We start from the raw sequence: 12,779 nt of genomic DNA, 5'->3' as shown, positions 1-12,779 counted from the left end.
ACAGTGGAGAAGCTCAAGGGAGAATACAATAAAATGATAGATAGATAATAAATGTGTGTTGTAGAAATATGATAAGTATACCCCTAGATGGGTGTATACTAGCATGGGAGACTACTAAATATGGCTATAAATCCCCCATTGAAGTGATGATGTGAACAAGGAGTGAGCAGGCAGCACTAGAAGTAAAGAGATGTGCCAGGCTCTTTGGACTTTGATAGAGAACCCAGATAAGTCCCCAAAGGGAATTAAGTTTAAAGCTTTGCAAAAAGCGTTAAACTTATCTCGTGTGAGAGAGACTTCGTGAACAAATCTACGAAGTTGTCGTATGTTTGCCTAACATAATGATAGTGTACCTTAATGTGCTTTGTGTGAGTATAAATAATTGGATTCCTAAGAATTGCCATACTACTATGATTGTAAGTGAAGATGATAGTGGTTGAGGACTCACTAATACCCAAATCACCAATAAGGTGCTTGAGCTAAACACACTCAACTATAGCAGTAACATAGCCATGTACTCAACTTCACATCTAGAAGTGGCCACCATGGGTTACTTCTTGCTGAAAGCAATGATATACATGAATCACCAGGGCAAACAAGAAAACCACTCATGGACATGTGTGTGTCATAACATCCAGCCTAGAAAGAGTCTATAAATGCATGCATCTATGATTTACCCCCCTTGGGATAAAATACCCCAAAGTGATTGGTTCCCTTTAGGTAATGGAACACTCATTTGATAGATTTCTAATGCTTTGTGCCTTGGCTATGCATAAATCTACTCAATATTGAGACCATATAATGGATGTCAAGTTTGGTGTTACACAAAAAGATAAGGCATCAAACAACTTCTTAATACAAGCTAGCATCAAAAGGGTCACCTGCATCTTTAAGAATTAGTCATAAATCTAGCTCCATAAGTGTAGCCACATGTTTACAATCTTCAAGATTGAAACTCTTCAACAACGCATCTATGCATTTTCTCTCCAGCATAATAATGCTATCATTATGCTGCTAAAACACAATTCCCAAATAATAGTACAATGGTCCAAGATTTGAAATCCTAAAAGCCTTCTCTAGATCAACTATAAAAGTTGAAATATCATCAAAATTAGAGCCTATGCAAGTAGCATGTCATCAACGTATAACACAATGGCCAAAAAATGCCCTTAGTCTTGTTGATATAGAGGGAATTGTCTGTTGGGCTATTGTAAAAACCTATGTAACCAAGTATGCATGTATCTTTTTGTACCATGCTCTTGGAGCCTGCTTAAGACCATATAAAGCTTTCTTTAATGTATGTACTTTTGATTCCTAGATTTCATGAATGAAATCATCAGTTGAGATACGTAAACCTCTTCATGCAAATCTTCATTCAAGAAAGTAGTTTGGATATCCAACTCATGTACAAGCCAACCTTTATGTGTTGTTAATGTGCAATGATACTTTGCATATGGTAGTCATATGACATGTGGGTGTAAAGGCTTCATCACCATAGTCAATGCCTTTCTTTTGTGCATAACCCTTTGTGACAAGCCTAGATTTGTATCACTCCAATACTACCATCTGTACATTTGAGCTTGTAAACACATTTTGTACTAATGGCATACTTGCCAAGAGGCAAGTCTACCAGATCGCATGTACCATTTTTGAGTATCAAATCTTACTTAAATTGTAAAGCATTCATCCAATTTTCAAATTCCTTCGCTTCATTAAAGGAGACATGTTCCTCTTCATTACATAAGCTGGTAATAAGAGCATGGCTTGCGTCAACATGAGATGTGTGACAAGAACCTCGATGTGTTTTGCTAGGCAAAGGAGTGGCCAATTTTCTGTAATATAGTGTATGCACCAGCCATTTTGGCATAATTTTTAACTCCTCAATTTCCCTTCTTTCCTTATCAAACTGTGCCATCATCCACATTTGTCTCATCAATAAGCTAATCTGTGGGCTAAAAAACGTGTTAATTTGTACCTGTGTGGGAGCCTAATTTTTAACATTCCTTTGAACACCCAAATGCTCTACATCAATGTGTCCTGCATTGAACAATGGAAGGAGAGTGTTGAATATGTCTTGTGAACATAATGTTTTCTATTTAATTTTCTACATGAGAGTAAGGGCTAAATTGTATCTTCCACAAATATAACATCTCTACTCACAAGAATCCACTTGGTATTAGGTTGATAGAGGTGGTAACCTTTACTTTCTCAGTTGTACCCCACAAAAGTACATTTAAAAGCTTTATCGTCATCAAGCTTCTTTGTGAGTTTGCTCAGGCACAGGAACATAAGAAAGATAGAAAAAAATGCATAAGTGAGCCATATAGGGATTTCTTCCATTCCAACCTTCAAAAGGCATAATGATACGCAAAGCCTTTTGTAGGGAACTTGTTTAAAACATATGTTGCACACATGACTATTTCTAGCTAGAAGCCATGAGGTAAATCTTGACTTTTGACCATAAAACGTGCCATCTCTATGAGGGAACATTTTTTGCATTCAGCTACACCACTTTTTTAAGATGTATAGGGAAAAATAAATTGGTGTTGTATCCCATGATCAGCCATGTATGCATGAGACGTCTTAGACATATAATCCCCCCCTTGATTAGTACGTAGGGTACCAATCTTACATGTAGATACATTTTCAACCATGGTAACAAAGTGCCTAAAGAAAATAAAAACCTTTTGTTTTTTTTTCAATGAATACGCCAAGGTATGTCTGGAATAATCATCAATAAATGTTACAAAATAGAGGTATCCCCTAATAGATGGTGTCCTCATAGGACCACATACATCACTATAAGCTATAATATTTAGATGGCTCTAGCTGTTGAACCATCTTTGGGAAATGATGCTTGCTTCATTTTTTTAAGAATACAGACCTCACAAACATATTTGATAGGGGCTTGAATATGTGGCAGCTTAGACACCATGTCATGTTTATGCAAACACAACAAATTGCCAAGGTTCAAGTGATCAAAGCGTGTATGCAACAACTTAGCATCTCTTATTGCCTTTGTGGTTGAAGCTGTACATACAACATGCCTTTATCTTTCATATGCATCTAGCCTGTAAAGTCCATGAGACAAAGTACAAGAAGAAAAAATTATAGTGTGGTCATTGCGATCATGAACAATATATCTATCATCCACAAAATAAACCACTAAGCCAGCCTTAGTAATGGCAGAGATAAATAACATGTTCTTCTTCATCCCTGGTACATATAATACATCTGAAAGCATGATTGTTTCACCATTTGCAGTAGTGAGAAAAATTTTGCCAACTTCTTTTACATTATATGAGGAGTTTTTTACACATGTTATAGTGTTTCCCTATGGAGAAACTTCAAGTGACGAACGAGAACAAACTACAATGAGAGGTAATGTGCTTACCTGGAGCCACTATCAAAATACTATACATATACATATATAACAACCATGCATACATCCTTATGCAAAGGGTCAAAACTACACTACATAATAAAATCCCAATCATCATGTGCAGAGTCTATAGGTTCTTTGTTTTTTGCATTAGATGTTGATGCATCAGCTACAACCATACTCGGGTCTTTCTCTTTCTTCTTTTCTTGAACTCAGTAATGAAGTGACCAAGTTTCCTACAATATTTGCATTTGCCATTCTTCTTTGGCTTGTCAGCTTCCTTGTCTATAGGCTTGCCCAATGAATGTGATTTAGTCTTGTAACTACCATGAGGAAAGGATTTACCTTTGCCTCTTTGTTAGTTGGAGAAAAAGCCTGATCTCATGTATGCATAAAAGATGTTTTTCCCTTGATTGCTCTTATTGCAAGTTCACAAGAAAACAACTTCTCAAAATTTAAGGAATTTGGATTGCCTTTCATCATGAGTCTAATGTTAGAAGAAAAATCTTGATATGAGTCCGGCAACGCTAAGGGGGATTTTCTAAAAACTGGTCTCTATTACCTCCCAAAAGAACCACACTAACAAAGACAAACACTATAGAATTCTTCATCTTAAAAGAAGCATATGGAAGAATAAATTAAATGTAGTATGGGGATTTGTAGTACTTGGCCTAGATGTGAGGCTTGAGAAGGAAGGGGCATCACACCAGATTGGTTGTTCTCCCATAAGATCAAAGCTCATGGGCCATGCATCTAGGTTGGGGCAAATTTATCCCCGTCATTGCATGTCTTAGGGGGTTCACCTAAAAATATTTAAGTATAGCACGTGAGTTCAAATGAAGGGGTTTTTGAATTCAAAAATTTAAAGTAAATTTATAGAAATACATTTAGAGAAGGGTTTTTTAAATTGATTTTGGAAAATAACCATGACTTATAAAGAAAAAGGGGTTATTTTATTCATCAAAAATTTAATTTTAAATACCCCTTGAACACACATGATACATAGGGTTTCTTAGTAGTGCACCCTCTGAGTTTCCTATGCGGGGGTGTTGCCTTTTCCAAGCATCCTACTTGGCATGGATGTAAAGTCTGAGGACATGGATGTCCATTCGATACATGACCTTGGTAAAATGTGCGTGTTGGACTTGGCGACCAAGAAAGATTTGGATTGCCTATTCAAACTCTCTATGACCCATAGGGTTACACCCAATTGAGGGGATTGAGTGGAGGATCCATTTCATCCTGATCTTGTGGGGGATGCGAGGAGATTTCTCCTTTCTCTAGGGGAATAGTACACAATGCGGACCTTGTACTGCGTTGTTATATTCTTGTCGATAAATAATACAATCATTTGGACAAGCATGGTGTGTGTTGTAGTCCATGCCAATCGAGTGCAACATTGCTTTTGCTTAACTACGGTCCACTGTCTCCTCATTATCTTCTAGAAATATTTGATGTTTCAATAAGCTGTTACACAAAATAGACATGCTAAGAAAATGCATATAAAGGTATATAACTCAATAATTGCATATGATATCATCACTTACGCAAAAAGTTTTGATACGCTCGTATCAGACCATCCAAAAATTGATTGCAAGTTCAATATGGATAGGCAAGCACGTAAAACAGACACATGTGCTCCACGATATAGTGGAAAGACGCGCAAGCCTACGTAGCTCTTTCTCTTCTTGGGAAGAGTATTCCACATGTCATGTGATTTCTTCTACCCCTTTGTGTTCCAAACCATGATCTTTTGTTCCATCGTGTAAGGCATTTATCATGTCATCTATGTCATGTTCTAGTATTTGCTCCGAATTCGCCTCAAGTTCCTCGGGTTGTTGGATCATGTCGTTTATGGCTACTCTTGTTGGTCTCCATCGTTCAGGCCAGATATCCATTGGTTCATCATTGTTAAAACATGCATTGCCACTAACTAGATGTTCTAATCGCTCCATCAGAAATATTTCCCATTTTTTTGTATGATCATTGCAAATTCGTCGACATAGAGCCACTTGATTTTTGCTCAGTGATGACGAGTACATGGGCAAAGTGTCTTCTCCTCTAAATCAACAAACTTTGAGGGTGTGGCATCGTTCATGGTTTCCATATTGATTTTCAATGGGAACGGATGCTTATTTTTGGAGGGAAATCCTCCTTTAAGTATTTGTGGAGGGTGGTAGTCGGTGATAGGTAATTTGAAATGTCGGGGCGCGCAAGATCTGGAAAGATTTGAATTTGAATGAAAAGTAACGATCGTCTTGAAATAAGCATCGCAAAGGTCGTTGGAATAGCTGTGGAAAAGGGCATGGAAATTAGTGTGAAAAAAAGCGTTGAAATATTCCTCAAAAAAGCATGGGAATTTTATTTTTTTGACCCTTATTTCCATGCTCTTTTCCACGGACGTTTCGACGCTTTTTTCCACCCTGATTTCGACGCTCTTTTCAACGGTTATTTCAACGCATATATCGACGATGCAAGTTTTTATAGTAAAATAGAACCTCACTTTTTTCTGTGTTTTTGTTCACGCGCGTGCGTTTTGCTACCTCATTAGGTACGCCTCCTTTGCCCTCACTTCCCTCTCCTCTTGGTTACATACATGTGTTGGAAAATGTCTGTGTGTGTGATTAGGGGTAATTTTCTTGTTTTTTGCTTTCTTCTTTGTTTTGCATGTTCTCTCTCTCTCCCAAGCTCTTCTCCACTTGCCTACCACTCAAGCAGGTTCGCCTCCTTCTTTGACCTCCCTCCCTTCTCCTCTTGGTGGTGAGATGTGTGTGTATCAGGGTTGAGGGATAATGAATGTTTTTTTTTGTTCTTTGTTTTACAGGTTCTCTCGCTCTCCCAAGCTCTTCTTCACCTCCTTACAACTCAAGCAGGTTAGCCTCCTTCTTTTCCCTCCCCTCCTCTCTCCTCTTGGTTGTGAGATGTGTGTGTAGTATCAGGGCTGAGGGATAATGAATGTTTTTATTTTTTTTTGTTCTTTGTTTTGCAGGTTCTTTCTCTCTCCCAAGCTCTTCTCCACCTCCTTACCACTCAAGCAGGTTCACCTCCTTCTTTGCTCTCCCTCCCCTCTCCTCATGGTTGTGAGATGTGTGTGTGTGTGTTGAGGGATAATGAATGTTTTTGTTTTTTTTTTGGTTCTTTGTTTTGCAGGTTCTCTCTCACTCCCAAGCTCTTCTCCACCTCCTTACCAGTCAAATAGGTTCTCCTCCTTCTTTGCCCTCCCTCCCCTCTCCTCTTGGTTGCATGTGCGTGTGTTGTGTGTTGTGAGATGTGTGCTCTTATTCATGTGTATGCTCTTATTTTAAGTGCCCATGTGGGCTTTGTTATGTGTGTGTGGAAACATGTCTCGCACTCTCCAGATATGAGACATCGGCTTACTCTCCATCCTTCTCTCCATATGCCATGTCGCCTAACCAGTTTATGGGTTTTTTAGCACAAGCCACGCCCGAGCAAAGAGCAACGGCACAATAATATTTTGGGGGAGCGGTGGGCACTTCGACCGCACCATCGAGCACCACCACCTGTAGAAACCCCACAAAGAGCCGCTAGAACCCCTCCGTTAGGTCGCTCGTCCAACACTCTCGCAGAGAGGACAACGCTCGAGTGGTGGAGGTGTAGGCGGTTGTTGTCCAAGTGGGGGCACAGATGGGTCTACGCCCCCATGTGAGCATCCTTTTCCATCTAGTGCCAGAAGCACTCCATTCTCGCCATCATCTTGCGACGTTTCGACACACAGCCCACACCTGCTGATGGGGAAAAATGTTACACAATTGTCAATGGCAATGTGGTTTTGGATGATGTCGGGCAAGAGATGAAGAGCCGCATCCGTGAGCTTTGCTACATTGTCTTTTCTAATGAGTTTATGACTTTATGGAGGACAAAGTTGGATAAAGCTAAGAAAGATAGAGTCATTAATCAAATCAAGGATGAGTACAAGCTAGCCATCAGTAGTGATGTTGTCTCCATAAGGTGGATAAAGGACCACATGGTGGACGTCATGAAACATTGGCGGGGAGATGTGACTAGGAGAGTGAAGGCAGGGGGTGGTACATCAGCACCAAGGACTAGAATGAGGAGAAGCAAAAGTATGCAAGAAATCCCCAATGCTATAAGCAATAAGAGGATGTAGGCAAAAGCCCGAATGGAGAGCGTAGGAAGCTCTCACCTTGGAAGTGGCGGTTGGGATACATTCCATGTCTACTTTATAAGTATCAACGCTTATCTTGTATGTTTCATTTGATATTATGTCTACTTTGTAAGTATCAATGGTTATCTTGTTATTTTGGTACTTTTAGAATCAAGTGGTTGGTCGGCCGGTAATGGGAGAAGAGGAGGGCATTGCTCGCCGCCATAACACGTACTTTCTTTTGGAGAAACTTGAGCGAGAAGGCGCCAACCTCAATTGGGGGTGCATTGCACATATGGTAAGTGCAGCAAGCCTTAACCTTATGATTTGTATACTTGCTTTGCCATGTCATGTTAGATCATTGTTTTTAAAAAAAAGCATCTTGTATGATTTTTGCAGGGACCAATACTTGACCCTGAGTGAGGGCTCTACTACATAGAGTGGCCTTGCCCATGTCTTTCCTCTTGTACATATATATTTTGGTCAGCTCACATCTTTGTTTGAGCTTGTTTAGCTTGTATGCAACTACTTTATGCAATTTTGGTCATCGAATATAGCTTGTATAGCTTGTATGCAATTTTATGCAACTACTTTATGTAATTTTGGCTTATCTCATCAGAGCTTGTAATATGGTCTTTGATATGCAAATTTCACATCTTGCAATATAATTTGGTCATTGTTTACACTTGTGTACAATGTACCTACTTTGTAATGTCAAAAATGTTATGGCACTCCAACTTTTCCAACAAATTTGCTTCATTCTTTACATCAGAGTATAGTTGCCTTTGATACTCTATAAGTTTCACATCTGAGTACAGTTGCCTTTGATACTCTATAAATTTTGCATAATGGTGCATCTAGCTACAAGACCGTACCTGGCTGCACCATTATGCCAAAAAACAAAATTATACCTGTACGCGTCGAAAGTCTCTTGCATCCATCGAAAAAAGCATCGAAAGTTTCCTGCATCCGTTGAAAAAGCATCGAAAGTTTTCTTTTCGTCAAAAAAAGCGTCAAAAGTATCTTGCATTTGTTCAAATACTCCTCGTAATAGTAGTCAAAATAATAGTAGTCCAAAAAAGCGTGGAAATGGCAGTTGAAATATTTGTTCAAAAGTCCGTCGAAACAAGAGTGGGAAAACATGTTTATTTCGACGTGTATATCGACGGCCGACGGCGGGTATTTCGACGTTTCCATTTCGACACTTTTTTCCATGCGTATTTCGACGTTTTGGGGATTTTTAGCTTAGTTCTAAAGCGTCGAAAAAGGCGTGGATAATGGTCCCACCTCTTTTAGTGTTTTAGCTCTACACTTTCTTCCACAGATAAACAATAAGGAGCTCTACATATAGGTTCTGCACCAAGTTTGAGCTCTATTTCATGATTTCCAAATCTATGCGGAGGAAATTCAGTCAAATCATTAGGAAATAAATTCTGAAATTCTTCAAGCATAGGATGATCATCACTCACCCTTTTTCTGTTCCTTAAGACTTTCTATCTGCAATTCCATGGCATATACATGGCAACCTTTTCTTGCTTTGCTTTAACAAATTGTATAGCTGACATTATTCTAAATTCTCTATCACATCCTTGATCCTATAAACAATAATCTTTACCATCATCTCCAATCATACACACCCGCTTTTCATGACACATTATTCTAGCCTTTCTCGGTACTAACCAATCCATCCCTAAAATGGCATCATACCTTGCTAAAGGCAACACATGGAAATCTGCTTTTGGCTTGAGGTCACCTATGATGAAAGGCATATTCTTGACATAATCCTTACATGTCTGTTGCTTTCCCAAAGCAAGCTCTACCATAAGCTTCTTTTGACAAAATTCAGTTATTCCTAACTGTTTTGTCACGTGGGGTGATAGAAAACTATGGGTGCTTCCCGACTCAATCAACACTTGAAAAACATTATTTGTAATATTGATAGGAATTTTTATAATTGAAGCTCGGTTTTTGGCCTTACCTGCATGAACAACAGCATTGACATGTGCATATTCCTCAATATTCTCATCCACATTTGCAGCAAATTTTCATTTTGCTCCACGAGCATTGTCATTACTTGAAAATCCACATACATTCTCTTGCACATTTTGTATTATTTCTGATTCTTTGTAATTAGTCCCTCACGTTCCTCACGTATTGCTGGTTTGTTTCTGCACATCATAAGTCTTATGACCCCTTTGTAAACAACAAAAACATAAGCCTTCATGTCGCACCTTTTCTACCATTTGTGGGGACAAATATGTGAAAGGTTGATTACCATTGTTCTTCTTGCTAGTCTGTATTCTCCTATTCTGCATAGAATTTCCCTTCTTATCATAAAACAGATTTGATCTCTTTCTTTTATTTCCAAAACTTTCTTCATTCTTTCCTATCATGCACGAAATCATTAAAGATAGAAAATCTCTTCTAAAAACATGCATTCGAACCAAACAGTGGAAAGTGGTGTCGGATTCATTTCGCAAATACCGACCACTCCATGTGGAATCTCCCAATTATCCTTTAATTCATCTCTCTAACAAATAAAGATATCTACACCCTCATGCGAGGCCGTTACTAAAAATTAAGGGTCAATTTGGTGTTCCGGCCCCATTTTCGGGCGCTCAATGCGGTTATATTTATTATGTAAAACCCCATATGAGTTTCCTTTAGGCTAAACCACTCACTATGACCCTCTTATACATTATCTAACATTGTTAAGTATAGAATAGAAATCACATACAAATGACACCATAAAACATGCATAAAAAGTCCCAAAATTGACATATCTAAATTACTAAATTTGTGACCAAACTTAATCTTTTATGTCCTCTAAGTATTTTCTACTTTTCAACATTAAATATAGATTCTAAAAATTATCGAATCAAATGGACCCAAAAAATACGTACATATGAGTACGTTACATTCTCCCTGAGTAAAAAAAAGACCGATGTCCTGAGCGCATGAACTAAGGATAGTGAGTCCTCATATGATCCTCGGACAACCAAGTGGCATCTTCAACTCGATATGTCTTCCATTTTATAAAGAGATTGACTATGTCCCAATGTCTAAGCTTTGTAACCCTGCGATCCAAAATTGTCTATGGTTCTATCTCAAAATTGTCCCTTTTTTCCACCCTTGTACTGTCACCCAATCTGTGATTTGGATTAGCCACGTACTTCTTCAATAAGCTAATGTGAAATACATTATATGCTTTAACTTCTTCTAGAAGCTGTAGGCGATAAGCTTGTGTTCCAATCCTCTTAAGTATCTTGAAAGGTCCTGCATATCTAGGTGCTAATTTCTTAAGTATCTTGAAAGGTCCTGCATATCTAGGTGCTAATTTCTTAAACTTTCCTAGTCTTAAAGAACTCTTCTTTGGTTTCACATTTAAGACTACCATTTCACCTTCATTGAATTCTCTTGGCTTTGTTCTCTTGTCTGCATAACTCTTGACGACTTTGAGCAACTCATGCATTCCCTTATCTACATCTCCATTTCATCAAGCATCTGTTTACTTATCTCAACCTTCCCAACAGGATCATACAATAATACAGGTGAAATGTAATCTTGTCCATATAATGCTTTCAATGCAGACATTCCAAGAGTAGACTCTGGACTACTATTGTGCATATTCCACCACATGTAAGTATTCATCCCACTTTGTGAGTTCATCCATGCAATACATTCTTAACATATCCTCCAAGATTTGATTCACTCTTTCTGTTTTCCCATCACTTTGAGGGTGATATGCAGTACTCATATCAAGTGATGTCCCAGTAGCTTTAAAGATTGCATGTCAAAAATGTGAAGTGAATCGAGAATCTCGATCCGATACTATAGTTTTAGGCATACCATGTAACTTGAAGATATTCTTCACAAATATATCTGCCATATCCATAACGGTGTATGAACTCTTGATAGGCAAGAAATGAGCAGCTTTTGTAAGCCTACCACCACAAAAATGCTATCACATAACCTCCTTTAGTCCTTGGTAGCCCAGTAATAAAGTCCATTGATATACATTGCCATTTCATCTCTAGCACATCTAATGGTAACATAGAACATGGTTTCTTTACATGATCAGCTTTCACCTGTGGCATTTTAGACATTTCGCCACATAATCCCTTACATAAGCTTTCATTCATGGCCAAAAAAAACTCTTTCTAGCCTTAGTGTATGTCTTCTGAAATCTTGGATGTCTTGTTTTGGAAATATCATGAAGGTCATGCATCAACTTACTCTTGATCTCCACAACATCAAGTATGCATAACATTTTCATAATATAATATTCCATCAATTCATACTTTGCAAATGCATCTATTTCCTCTTGTGACCTATATTTCTTTGTCAAATTGCAAAAGCTATTTTGAAGAAATAATCTCTTGGAATCTCACTCTCTACCTATTCTCCCCCCAAACTATTATGTATGACAGTGATTGCACTCACTAAAGCAACTTCTGGTTTTTTGCTCAATGCATTGGCCACTTTGTTTTCTCGTCCTGGTCTATAAATGATTTTAAAATCATATTCTGGTAAAAATTCTATCCACCTTCTTTGCTTTGCATTCAATTCTGCTTGGCTAAACAAATAGGGAAGAAGGGAGCGAGGACGTGGAGAACTTAGATTAGTCATAGAAGTAGTGCTAGCTACTCTTTTTTGTACTTAGCCACTGGCTTGGCTTCGTGCCTCTTGTATATACACTCCTCTTATTTTTGGTACTTGAAGCCACAGGACGTGGCTTAGCTTCGTGCTATATGTACATACAAGCACTTTTTGAGCTATGAATTAACATACACTCTTTTTATTTTTTTGGCTTTCAATTTTCTTGTGCAACATTCTATCAATTAATGCCTCGTAACTAAACGTTTTGGAGTTGTAATGTTTTATTTGGAATTGTAATTAATGTCGGCTATATATGTGCTTGCAAGAGTGCTAATTAAAATGCGGTTATCTGTAAGAATTGAATTACACAATGTGGAAATGGGATTCCTGTAACTACATAGCATACACAACATACACAGCATTCTGTTCAAGCACACAAAATTTAAAAAATATTATATAGCGCGTCTATAATAAATGGGTCTATATACGCGTCTGTTTGTTCGAGAAGCGTCTATTTGCACGTCTACAAATGTGTCTATAAATGCGTCTATAAACACATCTATGCATGTGTCTGTCTATTTTTTAAAATTTCTAGAGCAGAGCGTCTATTTGCGCGTTTATATGCACGTCTATAGGCACATCTGTTTGCTATCTTTTAAACATGCCTTTAGA

Source organism: Cibotium barometz, chromosome 31, assembly GCF_041138505.1.
Source record: "Cibotium barometz isolate CiBa-2024 chromosome 31, ASM4113850v1, whole genome shotgun sequence".
Classification (NCBI taxonomy): domain Eukaryota; kingdom Viridiplantae; phylum Streptophyta; class Polypodiopsida; order Cyatheales; family Cibotiaceae; genus Cibotium; species Cibotium barometz.
The sequence above is the reverse complement of the archived record's forward strand: the minus strand, read 5'-3'. Positions refer to the sequence as shown.